The sequence below is a fragment of the Petromyzon marinus genome, chromosome 2 (assembly GCF_048934315.1).
Source record: "Petromyzon marinus isolate PM22_M1 ecotype Great Lakes invasive population chromosome 2, UKy_Petmar_22M1.pri1.0, whole genome shotgun sequence".
NCBI classification, from domain to species: Eukaryota; Metazoa; Chordata; class Hyperoartia; order Petromyzontiformes; family Petromyzontidae; genus Petromyzon; species Petromyzon marinus.
Genome location: NC_133668.1, coordinates 24,420,841 through 24,438,372, shown reverse-complemented (window position 1 = coordinate 24,438,372; position 17,532 = coordinate 24,420,841).

The window sequence follows — 17,532 nt, the reverse complement described above, 5'->3', positions numbered from 1 at the left end:
GGGAGCGGCCAAGCCATTGGCCAGCGAGTAAAATACTCCACCCCAACCAGCAGGTACTTATTACCTCTAGGCGTGGTAGGGAAAGGTCCCAAAATGTCCAGGGCCACCAGCTTGTTGATGCGAGATACTGTGATGGGTTGCAAGGGCAGGCACGCCGGCCTCGACGGCAGCTTCCGGCGTGCGCACTAGGTGCAGCCCTGCAGGATGTCGGTCACATCGCGCAACATTCCTGGCCAAAATAATTGGAGGTGCAGCAGGCCGAGGGTTTTGTGGGTGCCCATATGCAACAATCGTTCGTGCGGTGCCCAAACGGCCTTACCCCGCAGGGCAGAGGGCACAACAATTTTATACTGGCAGGAATCCCTGTCCCAATGCATAAGAAGGCCGTGACGCAAGACGAGGGAGGTGAACCGACCTCGGCCCTTGGCCCGATCCCTGGCGCGACGGCGTAAGATCAGCAAGGACACATCCTCTTACTAGTGGCGACCCCATTTCACCAGTGTCAAACCCAGCAGGTTCTGACAGCCCGCCTGGTCGACGGGATCGTCCGGTGGACCCTGGTCGGAGGGCAGCGCGGCGGCCACTGTTGCGAGGGGCGAGACGGGCCCAGCCCCTGGAGGCTTGCAACGGCCCGACCCCAAAAAATATGCGCATTTTTCAACGGGCGGGAGTAAAGTGTCTACCGTACAAGTATGGCCTGTATTGCTGGATAAAGAAAAACTATGGCCAGCAATTTGCGGCGGGTCACACAGTAGCGTTGCTCAGCGGGAGACAACACTCTGCTACCATAAGCGATGACCCGTTCGACGCTCCCAATGGTTTGAGACAGCACCCCGCCAATCCCGGTGTTGCTGGCGTCCGTATCGTGAGTGAACGGCTCCGAGAAGTTGTGGTAGCTCAAGGGTGGTGCCTTAACGAGGGCATCGCATAAATAATTAAATGTGGCCTGTTCGACGTCCCTCCAGGGAAACTTCACTCCTTTGGCTGTCAGGGCGTGGAGTGGTTTCGCGATGGATGCGAAGTCAGCCACGAAGCAGCGGTAGTAGGACGCAAAACCAATAAAGCTGCGGAAGTCCCCCACCGAGGTAGGAGTCGGCCACGAACTTACGGATCTGGTTTTCTCGGGGTCAGTGGAAATACCTGAGCGGCTCACTATATGGCCCAAGTAACGAACAGACTCGCATGGAAGATGACATTTCTGTGGCTTGAACTTCAAGTTCGCAGCGCGCATTTTCAGAAAAACAACTCGCCATCGCTCGAGGTGTCCGTTGAATGTGCGGCTAAAGACGATGACGTCATCTAGGTAAATCCAGCATGAGTCCGACTGGAGCCCAGCGAGGACAAGCTCCATGAGCCATTGGAACATCGGTGGGGCCGAATGGAGGCCCATGGGCAACCTATTAAATTCAAAGAGGCCCTGCGGCGTTCAAAAGGCAGTCTTGGGTTTTAACACTTCATCAGGGGGAGTTGCCAAAACCCTGATAGAAGGTCCAGCGTGGAGAAGTAGTGTGCACCCGCCAGGGCACCCAATAACTCGTCCATGCACGGGAGAGGGTAAGCGTCGGCCACCAAAATTTTATTTAGGCGCCGAAAATCCATGCAAAACCGCAGAATGCCATCGTGCTTTTTGACGAGCACTATGGGAGCACCCCAAGGGCTAGTCAAAGGAGAGATGATGTCAGCAGCCAGCATGTCGTCAACTGCCGATTAGCATCACCGGTATCGATATCGTGACGAAGCAGTTTGGTGCAGCCAATGTCGAATTTACTTTTACTGAAAATGTCAGAAAATTCCTTCTGAAGAGCATGTAATTTGGATTGCTGTGACCGGGACAAGTCACCAGCCCCCACACAGAGCGAATCCAGCCAACCCTCATCCGACTCCGAGAGTGGCTGGGACCTCGGACCGACGTCGATGTGGCCAACGACCGCGGTCCCCAGGGGTGCCGGCATCGAGTGGGCGAGCACGGTCCCTTGTGGAATGACGGTCGTGCGCAGGCCGATGTTCAGGACCTGTAAAAATGGGTCCCCGTCACTTACCACGAGAGTTTGTGCAGCTACAAGTTCGAGGCCCTTGATTGCCTGCGTTAGACGGTCCCAATAAAACGCCGTGCGCCAAGGCGTCCGAATCGAGCGATTTCCGCAATCGTACGGGTACGCGCATCTGCACACCTGGCGATATACGCACCATGCGGGCAGCCAGTGCCTGCATGGAGGTACAGGCGGTGCGCGGATGCATGGGAGAGGGCAAAAATGCCATGCATCGACCAGAGGGAAGTTCGATACATCCTTGATCGACAAGGATTCTGATCGGCATCTTAGCGAGGAAATCTGTGCCCAGCAGGCAGAGTATCGCAAGAGACGACGAAGCCAAATTAGGCCCTGACAATGTGATGTCGCCAATTAAAATCTGCGCGTGAATTTGGCCGATGATGCCCAGCGAACCCCTGTTAGTGGCAAAACACAGGACAGAAACCCATTGCAGGGGTCAACACCAAATGTGAAAAATGTTTTAGATTAAATCCGAAATGATAGTGGCCAACGCACCAGTATCGACGAGTATGTGGGGGCTGACGCCCATCTCCCCGCTCCCCGTGAGCTGGCGGGGCGCGACGTCCACCCCCTCTACTCCTTCCTCCTCCTCGGCCGCTTCTTGCCGGGCCCCCCGGACCCCTACCGATCAGGTGATCGGCCCCCCCGTGCCAGTGCCCTCTCTGAGGGACATCGCTCACTGGCTGGCTCACCACCGCCTAGGGATTATTTCGCACGTGCCCCTATGGGCACTCTTCACCCCACAACACGCACGACCGCACTCGCGGCATTCCACCTGCCCGCGCTGATTGCGCAATATACCTGTGTGTGGGTCCGCGCTCTCCCTGCTGGCTGGAAGCTAAGACATCGTGTCAACACGGTGAATGGCCACGGGTGGTTATTGATTAACCCGCGGGCAGCCACAGAATTTCTGAAGCTATTCGGATATTAATTAATCTGCGCTCTCGCGGTACCCACCGATTTTCTCTGCGCGATACACGTGCGTCTCGCCGTTAATACTGCGGTTCTCGCATGTACACGCGCTGTCGCGGGCGAACGTCTATATTTTACTATGCGCACGCGTCATACACACACTGATTTATATCACCCACACACGGCAGTGTGCCAATCGCTGTTCCACCACTCTTCACACAGACACACTTACAACGCGTCAACCATCAATCTGTACTAAGGTTTTATTCCTGGCACGAATAGTGAGACCCTGTTTATGGCCTCCAGCGGACACCCTACAGGTAGCGCCTAGCCTCTTATTTCCCACCCTTCGCGATGTGCGACTATCTCGGGCTAGGTCTAACGGGCGAACTGGGCTGAATCGACCAACTGAATGATCACTCACCTCGTAGACACACTCATGGCGTCACACGGACACGGTGGGAGTTGGGAAGGCTGGACAGCGAAGACTCTGCCTGGGCGACGGTTCGCAGCTACACCCAGCAGGCATCACGCGGACGCTGAGGGCGGCTGGGATTCACCACGGATCGCAGAACTCTAATCCAAATTCGCTCTCTCTTCCCCTCTTATCCTCTCAGAGCCCGTTAATCCCCGGGTGACATGATGTCATCCTGCATGGCCAATCAAGCGCTTTACCTGCCGAGCTTTGAACGCTCTGGCCATTACGGGGGGGGGGGGGGGGGGGGGGAGCATCACGTCATCCTCTCCCCCTCTCGTCCCCCCCTTTCCATTGTCCCCGTATGTGTTCATAATCTCTGATTCACCAGTTATTCCCTGTGTCTCTCTCTTAAACCGCTGCTCCTAGGGCGCCCAGGGATTTCCCCCCTACCCCAATGTTTGCACTGCCCGTAGAGTGTTTGCCCTCGAGGCCCTATCTCCCGTGTTGTGTATGCTTCATCGCGGCCAGCCTATAAAGCTCTATGCGCCCCTACGACTTTTGAAAGTTAATTTTAGGGGGGCCGCCATGTAGTCCGGCCTGGGGGGGGGGGGGGGGTCGGCCAATCTCCTGGCAATAGGGGCCCTTCGGATGAAAATCCATGGGCCAGGCATCCCCCTTCGAGACCATATGTGGGTGCATGTGTGTGTTTAGTCGGGGTGTGCGTGCGTTTGTGTGGATGGTGGCGTTGGTGGAGTTGCTCCGCGGCCGTGGCACCACAAGTACGCGGAATTCAACCCCTTCGATTGAACCGATGACGACGGAAAACCCGCGGCCGCGGCGACAACCCTGTGGGCCAGATCCGACCACTGAACAGGTCGCAGCTCCCGTTCGGAATCAAAGCGATCACGCCCCCCAGCACCCATCGACCGGCGAACACACATTGCTGTGAGTTGGGGTGTGTATGCTGAGAGCAAGGGCTGAACGTGTGAGGTGCCGCGACTCACCTGGGTATGCCATGAAGCCGTGGATGTTCCTTGGTCCAGGGCCCGAGGTCTGGAGGTGGGCCTGAGGTCTGGAGGGGCGACGTCGGGGCGCCCGGCAGTCGGATGACATGTGGCCCAGTAGGCCATAGTTGAAGGTGACGTCTGTGTGGGCAGAAAGCCGTCCCTGCTGGCGGTTGTTGCGGCGCCCGGGTGCGGTCGGACAATCTCCGCCCTGAAGGTCGGGTCGTCGCGAAGGCCTGGTCAGATGAAGGCCTGCCATCCGTGCAGATGGGCTCCGATGTCGAAGCGCAGACGGCGATGGTGGAGTCGCGATGGAACAGCAGGTGAGCGTGGATGCTCTTGGCGGTGCGCAGCGAACACGTTTTCGTCATCCACCATTTGGATGACGATGCGGAGTTCCCGCGCCAAGTCCAGCAGCTTTTGTAGGATGAGGGCGTCAATGGCCTTATCGTCCATCTGCGGATAGGCAGCCCTCGCCATGGCCAGTAGAGTGCTGCGGAAGGCGAGTGGCGATTCCGCAGAGGCCCGCCGCTGTACCGCAAAATGGTGACGGATGTCCGATGGTGGTCTGTAAACTTCGGACATCTGTCGGAGCACCAAGTGCAGCGTTGCCCTGTCCGGTTTTGGAATGGTGATGAAGGCGGCGAGGGCGTCGTCTAGAGCGGCTGGGAGCGCACGCAGCGCCTCCATGTCCGACCAGCCCACCATCTCTTGGTGGGCGAGAAAACGGCGTTGAAACACCGCCCAGCCGCCGCCTCACGCCACAAACTTCCGCAGGACTGGCAAGCGTTGCTGCAGGGTCGACGCGCGCCCCGTGGTGAGATGTCCAGAGTCGATTTTGAGATCGGCGATCGCTGGCCCAATGGCGTCCATTGAAGCGGGTTGCCCGTGTGATGACGCGGCGCCCGTCAGTTGGTTGGGCCCGCTCATGTCCATTGTTGATGACGCGGCGCGTTGTGGTTGGAGCACGCCCAGGATGCATCTGGCTTCCGCTTCCGGCGGAAGTGCGTGGTCCCTCAACGAGAATTTAAAAATGCGCGCTCGGTCTGCTGGCGGCAATGGCCGCTGGTGGCTGCTCCGCTCAATCCGCCGTTTCCAGCGCTGTCCCACCGTGGTCGATTTCTTGGAGGATTGAAGCCGCGGCATGGAGCAGTTGAGCGAGATGGGAGTGCGCAGCCCGGAGTGTGTCGCCCGTGGCAGGTGAGGCGATCGGCGGCTGAGCCGGTAGTTGGGCGGCCGGGAGTGTCTCGGCGTCCTCCGCAGGGCTCTGTGCCCCTGTAGCCGAGTCGTTGTTGTCGTCCTCTGGGCCCCCCTAATGCGATTTGAACTCCTCGTATCCATCTTTGGCCACTTCTGACACCAGTTATAGTGGGTAAATAAATGGAGAACTTTTTGTGAGGCAACACAATATTTATTAACGATCTGGGTACAGGTCCCTAACACAAAGGGGTAACGGCCCCTTCCACCCGATACCTAAGGAGGTATGGCCTCCAGGCTACACGACTGCCTAACACTGGGACCACCCTGCACATCTTTGTATCCCTCCGGCTAGGGGGCTCTAGGGGAGGCTATCCCGACCCGACCGTGCCAAGGTGTACGGGTCCTGACCTCTGGTCCGCTCAGACCCGGCCCTGAGGACATCGGGAGAGGGGAGCCCCAGGGTCTCACCACTGGCCACACTTAGCTCCGGCCCTGAGAAAGACAGCGGAGCTTGGGGTCCAGGGTCCGATTTTAGCCCCATCTTCGGTCTTCGCACTGGTATGACTGAGCCGGACCCTTGAGAGGTCCGGCTTATATACTGGTTCGTAGTTTGCTCCGTTCTAGCCACGCCTCCCTTCCGGAACTTTCTGTAAGGTGACATCATCCCCCAGACCCCCTCCTGGGGTCCGGGGATTGTGTCCCAGGATCCGCTTCCCAGGGATTGTCGTTAGCCCATTGGGCCATAGTCGTTAACACTGGCGTGGATAACGCTTCCGCCCCCTGTTGACGAGAAGGGGGAGCTACCCGCTAACAGAATGGGGAGTGCCGATTAATGCCTCTACATCTACATTCCTGTCACAGAAGGGAGTATATAGACAATCCAACCACTAGTTATTTAGTTGTTTGGTCAGCTCATTTGTATTGATTTTCAGGAAGGTCCTGGCAAGTTTTAGTAGTAGGTATTAGGGTTATATATAATCAGAATTTGAGGAATTTGTGAGGTTTTGTTGCCAATAACGTCACGGTGTATTTCATGCCCATTGTTAATACACCCACGATAATAACCGGAATTCGAACCGTGAACCTCTGCAACAAGCTGCTAACGTGCTACTGATAGTGCATGCCACTGCCCCCAATAAATGAAAACAAATATCGATACACTGGACAAGTAGGAAAGTGTAATTTTAAAGTTGTTATGTTACCATAACATCACTCTTTGTGTGAAAAGCAACACTGACAAAAAAACAAATAGTCCTATAGTTCCTAGATTACACTGGTGTAATTCTGGAAGAAAATGTTTAGGCTGTGTGTTTATCATGCTAACATTGTCCTACGATGTATTGAGAGGTAAATTGCACATTTATAGATCAACCAAGGGATACTTGAAAGCTCTTACTTAAGAAAGGGATTTATTTTGATGTACCATAACTGGGCAATCATGTACCGCATTGCTTCACACAATTTGAAAGCACTTTAAGCAGTTATTTCCCAGTTGCCTATACAATCCAAAATCTTTTCTAATATTGCTCCAAGTAAAAAAAAGTCAAATCATTGCTTTTCATGGAATGGTGTTCTAGTTTATCAACTTTGTTTTTACTGTACATTAATCATTTTTATTTGGTTCAAATCATCTGTACAGGTAATTGCCTTTTTGAAGAGATTTCGAAATGGCAAAATTCTATAGAAAATGTTTTAAACAATTTAGAGAAGCGGAGTAATGGTAACTCACGTTTGACTAGTTTCTTCTTAAAATTACTCGAGTGAAATATAATCGTAAAAATGATAGTGTTTTAGTCTTGTATACACAGCACCTGTAAACCAAAACATTTCAATATGCACACGTATTTTGTAAAATATACATTACCACTAAACTACTGTGTGACAGTTTATTTACCCATTGCTAATTCTGTTCACCAGCAGAACAGTGGTATAGACATCCAATTAGCGGATGCATGTGGTCACGTAGAGTCTGTATATTCCAACTTTTATGGGCACAACTCATGCATCCAAATAGTTGTAATGGAGAACGTTATATATCCAATTCGCTGTGGGCTGAGTCAAAGGTGGTTATGTGAAAAGGTAGGATATGCGAACATCTGCGTAAGTTTCATCATGCACAAATAGGTTACTTGACAAAAACGCAAACTCTTTTAACCATGGCGAAATACTTTTCTGTACTATGCTTTACAAGTACCGTGATTGTGTGCAAAGATAATAATGTATTAGTGTGTGGAAAAAGTCAGATATGCGAACATCTATAGAAACGACAAACACTGTACCGCACTGGGTGTGGGCGGCTGATTGGTTAGGGCAGACATGTGATAGTGGGATAAGCAAATTTGGTATGTTTGTTAAATGCAGTAGCATAGCATTTTGACCACACTTGTACACATGAATGCGTAAGCAAGGAAAGTGGCTAAAGCCAAATGCAAGCATGCTAGGCAAACATGCTGATGGATTATTATTTATTTATATGCACAGACATCTATGCGGTTTGCACACGCACTTGGCAAGGTAACAGCAGTGATTACCATTCCAATATCACGGCTCATAAGAAAATAGCATATATCTCCATTATTAAACTCAAAATGAATTAGAAATAAAATCATCGATGTGCATCCAATTCCTACTGAGAAAAAAATGGTCACGGTGTGATATATAAATGTGCATATTCACAGGAATGTAGCACAACCAGCGAAAAAAGATGTGCAGTTGCCCTTTTTCAATTCACTGTGTTGTGTAACGGCAACAGTTTCATTGCAAGATAAAACAAATACCGCCATGCTGTGGACGATAACTTATAAAAACAGTACCAAATGGCACCCATCTGAGCTTCATTGAAAATGAATTCGTATATATTTTGCCGAATGAAAAATACCGTACAATGCAGTGTCAATATGCGAGATGTTAATGCTTCAGAAAAAATGTGCTTAGTGTTGCATGAGGGGTCTGTGATGTGAAGATAGATGATACTGGGTCGGTTCCTCGTCGAGGAAAATGGCATCACAATAAATTAGTTTATTTTAAAAATATAGATTCTACATTGTAGTTCTGAGCATGAAAATAAATATTGATTTAGCTGCCATGCAATGGACATTTATCTGTGGTATGTGTTGGAAAGTGTAGCGATCCATGGTGTGCAGAAAGAGCATCACTTGAAGGGGTTTTTAGAAGCAATTTGATATCTCCTTCTGCGGGCTGTTCAATAATACACGGAATTGCATTGCTGTGACATTTCTGATTAGGTACTCCTCTTTCCATGGTTTTTATTGTACAATTCGAATTAACATATCGTACAATTGGAACAGGAGCGAACATATACATAATTAATGCGATATATATTGTGAGGGGCTTCCACTTGCCCTAATATATACAGATTAGTGAAATGGGATAACACTGAAAATGCCATAACATGTTATTTACAACCTACTTTTTTGTTCGGCTGCATGTTGTAAGTCTAACACACTCGATCTCTGTGCAATCGACCAAGTCCATCTGTTAAGTATGGGATTACAGGCCTGAGTAGCCATGCCTGATATATGCCTCTGACACTAATGGCAGCGGAGAGTAGCTTCTGTTGACCGATCATTACCATTCACTTAATGGTCCCTCTAGACCTAGAGTAACAATTGAGCTCCTGCTGTTTTTAATTGTCTCCATAACATTTTTCAGACGTTGAGCAGTTTAACTTAATTCGTTTTAGGTTTTCCAAATAGACACCCATATAGATGCATTAAATGCTTGCACTTGCGTTAATTAACGAGATGTGGACAGTGTAAATGAATGTATTGACAGTGAGTGTATGTCTACTTTGTGGCAGTAGCATGTACAATATTACGTCGACTGTGATCATGAAAATACGGTGTTCACAAGCTGAGCTTTGCCCTAATAGTATTAATAATGTATCTAATGTTTTGAAATATTAACCCTAATACTTCGAAATTCATTTTCTCCACATGTTTAGGAAAACACTAAATTATTCGGTTGAAAACAATTTACACTCCATTGGCTGACTCTAAAATGTAAGCAATTATAATTATATTTGTTACACCTCTATCCTATATGCTGCAAGCTGTAATGTCTTGACAAGAATTGGAATCTGACTTCTGAATTCTCAGTTTTAGTTTGTAACATTTTAAAAAGTGTACAAGGGGGTTTACCTGGATGGAACGAATCTTGCGAGTGTACGTATTTACATACATAATATTTCAGATGTGTTTTTTTATCAAAGGAAAAAACAGATTAATAATCATTGCCTCTGAAATACCATCAATGCAAACGTCACAAGCTTGGTTCACAGTCTAACTGCACATTTTTCGAAGTGCCTTTCCCTTTGCAGGTCTTTTAGGTATCGCCGTTTATTTCTTGAGCACAACAATTCCTTCGGCTACCGCAACAAAGTCACGGTGGCTGTTCAAGAACAATTGTGAAAGAGCACGATGCTGCATTACGTACGAGTTTCAAAAGCCAACGTATTGTGCCATTCCAGCAACTTTAGATTGAAGAGTTATAAAATATTTCTCTTTTACCTAACAAGAATAATGTACTGTTTGAAATACAATCACACTTTTTCTTCTTGTCTTCTTTGATTGGAAATGTAAAAAAATACCCAGTGGATTCCTGGAATGTTTAGGAACATTTTCATTATAAATGTAATTACATTTTTTCAATCAAGGCACATTACGAAGTGTATAAGTTATTAATTAAATTTCGATCGGTATTTACGATTCCAGAACACACGTTTTCTTCCTTCATAACACCATCTGATTACATTTTGAGTCACCTTAGCCTGAGAATCAAGGTTTATGTAAAATGTACCGCTTATTATGTATGGACCCACTAAATTATGATTATCTTTAAACATATATATTGCATGTGCAAGTAAAAACTGATTTATAAAATAAACTCCTTAAGAAAGTTTTTTTTAAAACAATGGTTTTCTTAACAGCTTCGTTTTATTGACGGCCGAGAAGTGCGTCAATGGTGCCTGAGACACGCGGTGCCTGCTTTTTGTGCGAGCCGATTCCAATTTCGGCACCACGGCGTTTTTGACCTACACAAAAATATATAATTCATAAGCCGTCCAAACAAACATTGTAATTGCTTGAAAGGAGGCAATTAATTGATGGATTGATGCCGATTTTCTGTTTCTGTCTCTCACTGTTCAAATAAACCTACCATTAAAATTATAGACTGATCATTTCTTTGTCAGTGGGCAAACGTACTAAATCAGCAGGGGATCAAATACTTTTTTCCCTCACTGTACGAGCCCACACAGGACTACTCCCACCCAGGGATACTCTAGCTAGCCCGTGCAGGTCCGGCTTCAACTTGTCTTCTGTCTTCAGCCCACTGCCCCTCCGAGCTCGTTTGCTCGTCTTATATAGCCCTCACGACCCTTCCAGAACATTCTGTCCGGAAGATTCCTCTATGTGATTGACAGGTACCGGTCTCCTCAATTCCGGTCAATATTCTACTTTAATTACACCAACGGTCTTCCCGCACCTGGCCGCTCACAACGTTCCCCAGCCGCGTCGCGCTCTCATTACCGTGGCTATGCTCGCCAACTGCCTTGCCCTTGCAGCCAAGCACATACATGCAGCCGTTATAAACACGCGCGCGTTGTGCCACTACACATTCATTAACGCACCCCTCTTCGCAAAAGAAGGGCTCACAAGTGACATCATCACATCAATCTATTTAAGGAACAAAACAGCATTTCTCCACAAATCTGGCTGCCGCCTGATGATGCCGGTTGTAATTACTGGTGAAAAACATACTCAGATTATAAATGTGGATTTGCTCTCCGTCACACCGGTTTGCTGTATTAGTAACGAATTGGCATGTTCTATTTACGTGACAAACCTTACTAATTGGCTGTGTCGCGAAGTAACCCAAAAAAACCTGGATTATGGATATTGGTCGCGAAAGCATATATTATGAATTCAGTGTAATGTAGCAACTGTTTATATATGAATGGCCTTTGCATTTATATAAATGCAACACATTGGACTGGAAAAATGATTAATGTCAATGAAGTGTGATTTCGGTACTGTGTTCAAATATACAACAGTTTACTGATGTAAATTATTTTTTTTATCAAGTTTTAAACTCTGGTTGTTTGTTTGAATCAAATAATACCGTGAACATTCTAAAATATATATAAAAGTTATTGATATATAACGCCAAGGCAACAAATGAATACAGTTAAAAAGTATCAATTTTCTTGGTTCTTTCGGTAAAGTCCACCCATGACGGACCGCTGGAGTATGTCTGCGCCAGAGACGGAGGAGCCAGCACCACTGACGGGTGAGAGCGCAGCTCCACGACCGGCGAGATCCATCCTCAGCGTGTCCATCGGAGGCTCCACAATTGAACCACAAAGAGATGGGGAAGGGTCTCCGGATAGTCACCATCGGAGCAGAATTAGCACGAAATCCCCTAGGCCCAGCAGTAACGGCGAAGCATTGGAGCCGCATGGGGAGGCACTGGGACAATGGTCAGAGGTGCGCACGGCAGCCGTGGCCCAGGCCGCGAAATTTATTCTACTCGGGGGATCAGAGTGGCGATGAAGAGAGGACACTGATTGACCATGCAGGGTAGGCTACGTTGAGAAGGTTGTGCCTAAAGGAGGGGACTGGGGAGCATTTGTTTGCCGATTCGAAGCTGTGTACACTTATATAGAATTGACAGAGCATGAAACACGAAGGCTCTCTCCACAGCCCTTAGCGATGATGCTTTGACTATTTACTCCTCCATACCGGTGGAGAAAACGAACACCCTGGAAGCTGCTTATCAAGAGATGGCAGAGATTTTTGACCCGCCATTCAGTGCTAAATGACAATATCAGAACTGTTGGCAGGAAGAAGGAGAATCAGCTTTGGCCTACAGAAGCACTTTTATGGCTCTAGCACAAGCTGCTTTCCTGGGCCTGGACACAGGGACCCTGGACTTTATGGTAGCCGACCATATGTTAGCACTGGCACAGGCTTTAACAATAATTTTGCCAGTCACGGATGAACACGAGCAGACCTCCTTCTGAAATGCGAAGAGCATGGGAGCCCATGAGGCGGTGATGAGACCGCAACGTATGGTCATGCAAATGGTGGAATCATCACCTCATCAAGGACTGGAGGGGGTTTGGGGAATATGGAACAATGAAGAAGACGCCGAAGCATAGATGGATGCCGGCTGCCCGGGGGAGAGATGTTGGCAGGTGTAAGGGGAACATTTCAGGGACCTACGCAGAGGACCCATCATTGGATGCCCGGGGACTCGGAGCATCCAGCTGGACCTGAAACCCATTGACCTGCCACCAATGTGGCCACATGGGCCACATCGCCCGCAGGAGCCGAACCGATGCTATTCCACCGGGGCCGCCCTCATGCCAACAGCCACTCTCCACCCCTACGTACAACCAGCAGGCAAGTCGTGGCATCCCAAACACCTTGGCAGTTCCCATCACAGACCTCCCATACGCACCAACAGTTGATACGCCTGCAACTTCCCGATGATCACAGCCACCCTCGTACATACGCGATTTTTCACCACAATGGTGGCCAGCTTTGGGTACACAATAGCACAGGTTGGCATGGAGGGTAGTGGCAGCCGCAGCTGGGATGTTGCTGGTGGTAGGCTCGGTGGGGAGAATTGAAATTCGAATGCTGGTCGATATGGAAACGTCGGCAACTTATATATTCCTAGACGTTTTTGATTGCTTCCCCACAGGGCCCAGTGGTTGCGCCCAGTACAATCGTCCTACATAGCAGCAAATTGGGGGAGCATGGGGATTAAGGGACAGTTAGAGACCCAAATTTGCATGAGAGAATTAGTCATATCAGGCCTCGTACTCATCTTCAGCACGTTGACGGTTCCCTGTTTGCTGGGTACAGACTATTTGAATCAACTCCCTATCAAAATTGCAACGGACCAGGGGTGCATTGAAATGCCATTGGGGGAATGTCTCTATTTTTTACGCCCAGACAACGGTACTGGAATGTCAGCTCAGGTGCAGGCAGTCTTGAAAGAGACTCTTATGGTACCCCCAGCAGCAAAAATCTTAATTTCTCTTCGATATCGCACACCTCGGGTGATAGCTCGACTAGACACATCTGTGTTGGTATCACCGGTGATGGCGATCATGGATCGACACGCCTTAGTAGGAGCAGACACTATCCTATGTCACCACCAAAAATTGTTTATTCAGGTTTTAAACATGGCAAACACACGTGTTACAACACATGGGGAATGGTTTTTGTACGTGTGTGGCCCATGCCAGCAGGGGCGCGGAGAAGTACGGGCAGGTATAATGACAGATGAAACTGATCCTGTGAGCGAGGAAGCTATGCTCTGGCTGTAAACCATGACAGCACATGATGCTAACTTGTCCGAGCCACAGCATCAGACCCATCTGGCTTTGTTACAAGACTTTAAGGACATCTTTAGTAAGGGACCGTACGATTTAGGTCGCACTGATTTAATATCACACCACATAGAGACGGGAAACGCGCCGCCCACCCACCAAAATTAATATCGCATGGTGCCGGTCGAAAAATCCCACGTACAAAGAGTAATCAATTAGATGTTAAGGACCGATATTATCTCGCCATCCACGAGCCCATGGGGGGCCCCTATCATCCTGGTGAAAAAGCCAGATGGTTCATTCCGGTTTTGCTTCGACTTTCGTTGACTGAATAAGGTCACAATGGCGGACGCTTATCAGCTACTGCAGATTGACAATTCCTTGGACGCCTTATCATCGGGATATGGCAGCTACCACTGGATGAGGATTCAAAACATAAAACCGCCTTTAGAACACCGCAGGGAATATATAACTTTAACTGTCTATCCATGGGATTACAAATGGCTCAAGCCACATTCCAACAGCTCTTGGAGCTGGTACTGACAGATTTCCAATGGGATGTTTGCCTGATATTTTTGGACAACGTAGTTGTGTTCCGACAATCCTTCCAGGAACACTTACGTTGGTTGAGGATGGTTTTCTCACGTATCAGGGAAGCACATTTAAAAAGCAAGTCTTCTAAATGGCACCTCGCACAGCCCTATGTCAGATGCTTAGGGCACATAGTCAGTGCAACTGGGGTAGCTGCTGATCCCGAAAGACACGGTGCACCACCATTGGCATTCTAAGATTTTCACTGCCCTTCACCCTGGACACGGATGCGAGTGATGTGGGGATTGGGGCCATCTTATCCCAGGTGCGGTCGGGCAGAGAGGTTGTTATAGCATATGGCAGCCGGGTACTGTCATCGGCCGAATAACATTACTGTGTAACGAGGAGAGAACTCCTGGCCATTGTGCATTTTGTACAGAAATTTCGCCCAAAACTAAACGGACGAAAATTTGTGGTGCGGACTGAACACACAGCACTGCAATACTCGTTACGTATATATCGATCAATCCTCTGGTCAAATGGCCAGGTGGATTGAGAGGCTGCAGCAATTCTCTTATGAGGTGGTCCATCGGCAGGGGTTGCGCCACACCAATGCAAATGCTTTATTGTGTCTGCCCGAGGCAGGTTTTTGTGCCTGTGCTAAGGGCTCGCCCAGTTGTAAACCACTCTCACCTGGCATGATGTGCCTGCGCACATGCGGGAAGGCAAACTAAGACCTCTCCTGACCGATCGTGATTTAGGACTGGATCAAGAGGAATGGCGGCGATTACGATTGGAAGATGAGATGCTTGACCCCATTCACACCATCGTTAAGTCCAGCCCAGAACAGGACCAGCCTCCAACAGCTTCGACATTCGTAGACTACAAAGGGCTGTTGATGCGTTTGGAGATCGACACAGAGTCCTTCTGTGTCATCGTGCTGACTTCCATGCACAAAAAGTTCGTAGTGGAGGTGCATGCCCGCCGTCTCCTGCATTTGGGGGAGCTGAAAACACTTTCTACTATAAAAACGTATTATTTCTGGCCAGGCATGATGGCAGATATTTGCGCATGGATGGCCTCAAGTGGTGGAAACTGTCAGCACACCCTGTCAAAGTCCCCCTAAGTCAATTGAGGTTTTGCAGGTCAATTAGTTCGTGGCTCTGGATATATTGGAACCCCTACCTCGTACCGACAGAGGTCCGAAATATCTGCTAGTAGTGGTCGAGTATTTCACACAATGGCTGGTAGCGTGGCTCCTGGTGGATCAAACCGCTCAGCTTTGTTCAAGGATATGTTATGGTGACTTAAAGCTTTCGTGACTGCAGAAATTCATATTCTTTGGGTCTTTCGGTAAAGTCACGTAGATAGGTTCAAATTAATAAAAATAAAATAAACAAAAAACCACGACGTTTCGATTGCAACAAAAGCGGTCGTCATCAGGCGGTGATAATGACCGCTTGTGTTGCGATTGAAATGTCGTAGTTTTTTGTTTATTTTATTTTTTTGTTAATTTTAACCTATCTATGTGACTTTACCGAAAGACCCAAAGGATATGCTATGGACAAAGGTGCCCCTGAAAAACTTCTAATGGACCACGGTAGACATTTTTCTTTGAAACTGATACAGGGAGTGTGCGACATCCTAGGCACTAAGAAAGTGCGCACTTCTCTATACCACCCACAAACTGTTGGGATGGTGAAATGACTAAATCACACCATCACTTCCATGCTATGTCAGGTGATCAATGAGACTCAGACAGACTGATATTTACACATAGGCGGGGTTCTGGCGACATACTGGTTAGCCCTGCATGCGTCGACGGGATACTCTATGTTTTATTTGATGTTTGGTAGGGTACCAGACCCTCCCATCGAGCACTAGCGTTTTGATCTCCCAGCGGGGACTGCAAAATGGCCATTTCCGGTATAATGGGTCATGCAGCAGTGGAAGACGGCGAGGGAAGTGGCACAAGTTGCGGCGGCTTCTGCCTGTTCCACGAATAAACGGGCTAGGCAAAAGGTTGTGATGCCCCTGCCTTTTAAAGTGGGAGATAATGCGTGGCTACACTGCCTACAGATCCCCCTAGGGACATTGCTCAAACTGCACCATCCGTGGCAGGGTCCTGTAAAGGAGGTGGAAATTCTCAAGGCCCAAATGTGTACGGGGTCCAATTGGGATGCCGGCGATGATATGTATACCCCGCTTGTCGAAAGCCGGACCAGTTGAAGCCTACCATGGACGCGCCACTAGACTCGGAAGAGCACCCACTACACTCATCAAAAATCGGACTACCGCGAACACCTACACTTGCCACGACGAACCAACCTCAAGAAGATCACCTTCCCCAGGACCGCCTGTGACCAAAGAGGTAGAGCAGCATCCGACTGAGCCGCAGCTACATGGCCCGGTTAGCCAGGCATGGGCCCGTCGATGATTCCACGGTGATAGACAACCACCGCATGCAAGACCACGGGCCCACGGATAAAAATTACACTGTCATTCTTTTGTGCCGGAGGTTGTTCACGTTTTACGTTTGGAAGGTCCGATTGAGCCCCTGTATGTATCGTCTTGTCTTACAGTTATTCGTGTATTGCAGTCTTCTGTATACACATGCATTCCACACCTACACACACGAAGTTTATTGCCTGTTCATTGACCAACAAAAGTATTTTTTTCTCCTGTCAAGGTTACCCCGAATCCATTGGATTTTCATGGTTTGTGTTAGTCGATGGTGCCTTTTTCTTCAGGGGGGTGATGTAGTGCTAATACTTACGTGATCCGGGGGTAGAAATGCTCACGTGAACCAAGATTACAGTGTCAGGATGACGTCGCGAGGAAAAGGAGAGAGAAGACATGGCGAGATACAGACAGAACGCACAGAGAGAGAGAGGTGGCGTCTCTGGGAGAGGCAGGGTGATCGGAGCGCTTCTGGGAGGAAACTCTCTACACATGCAAGGACATGGAGCTGCGGATGCCAAGACATGCCCATCTAGAGGGAAGTAAAAACTTGGCAGCAATATCATTCTGCTACTCACGTGAATTGTTTAGAGT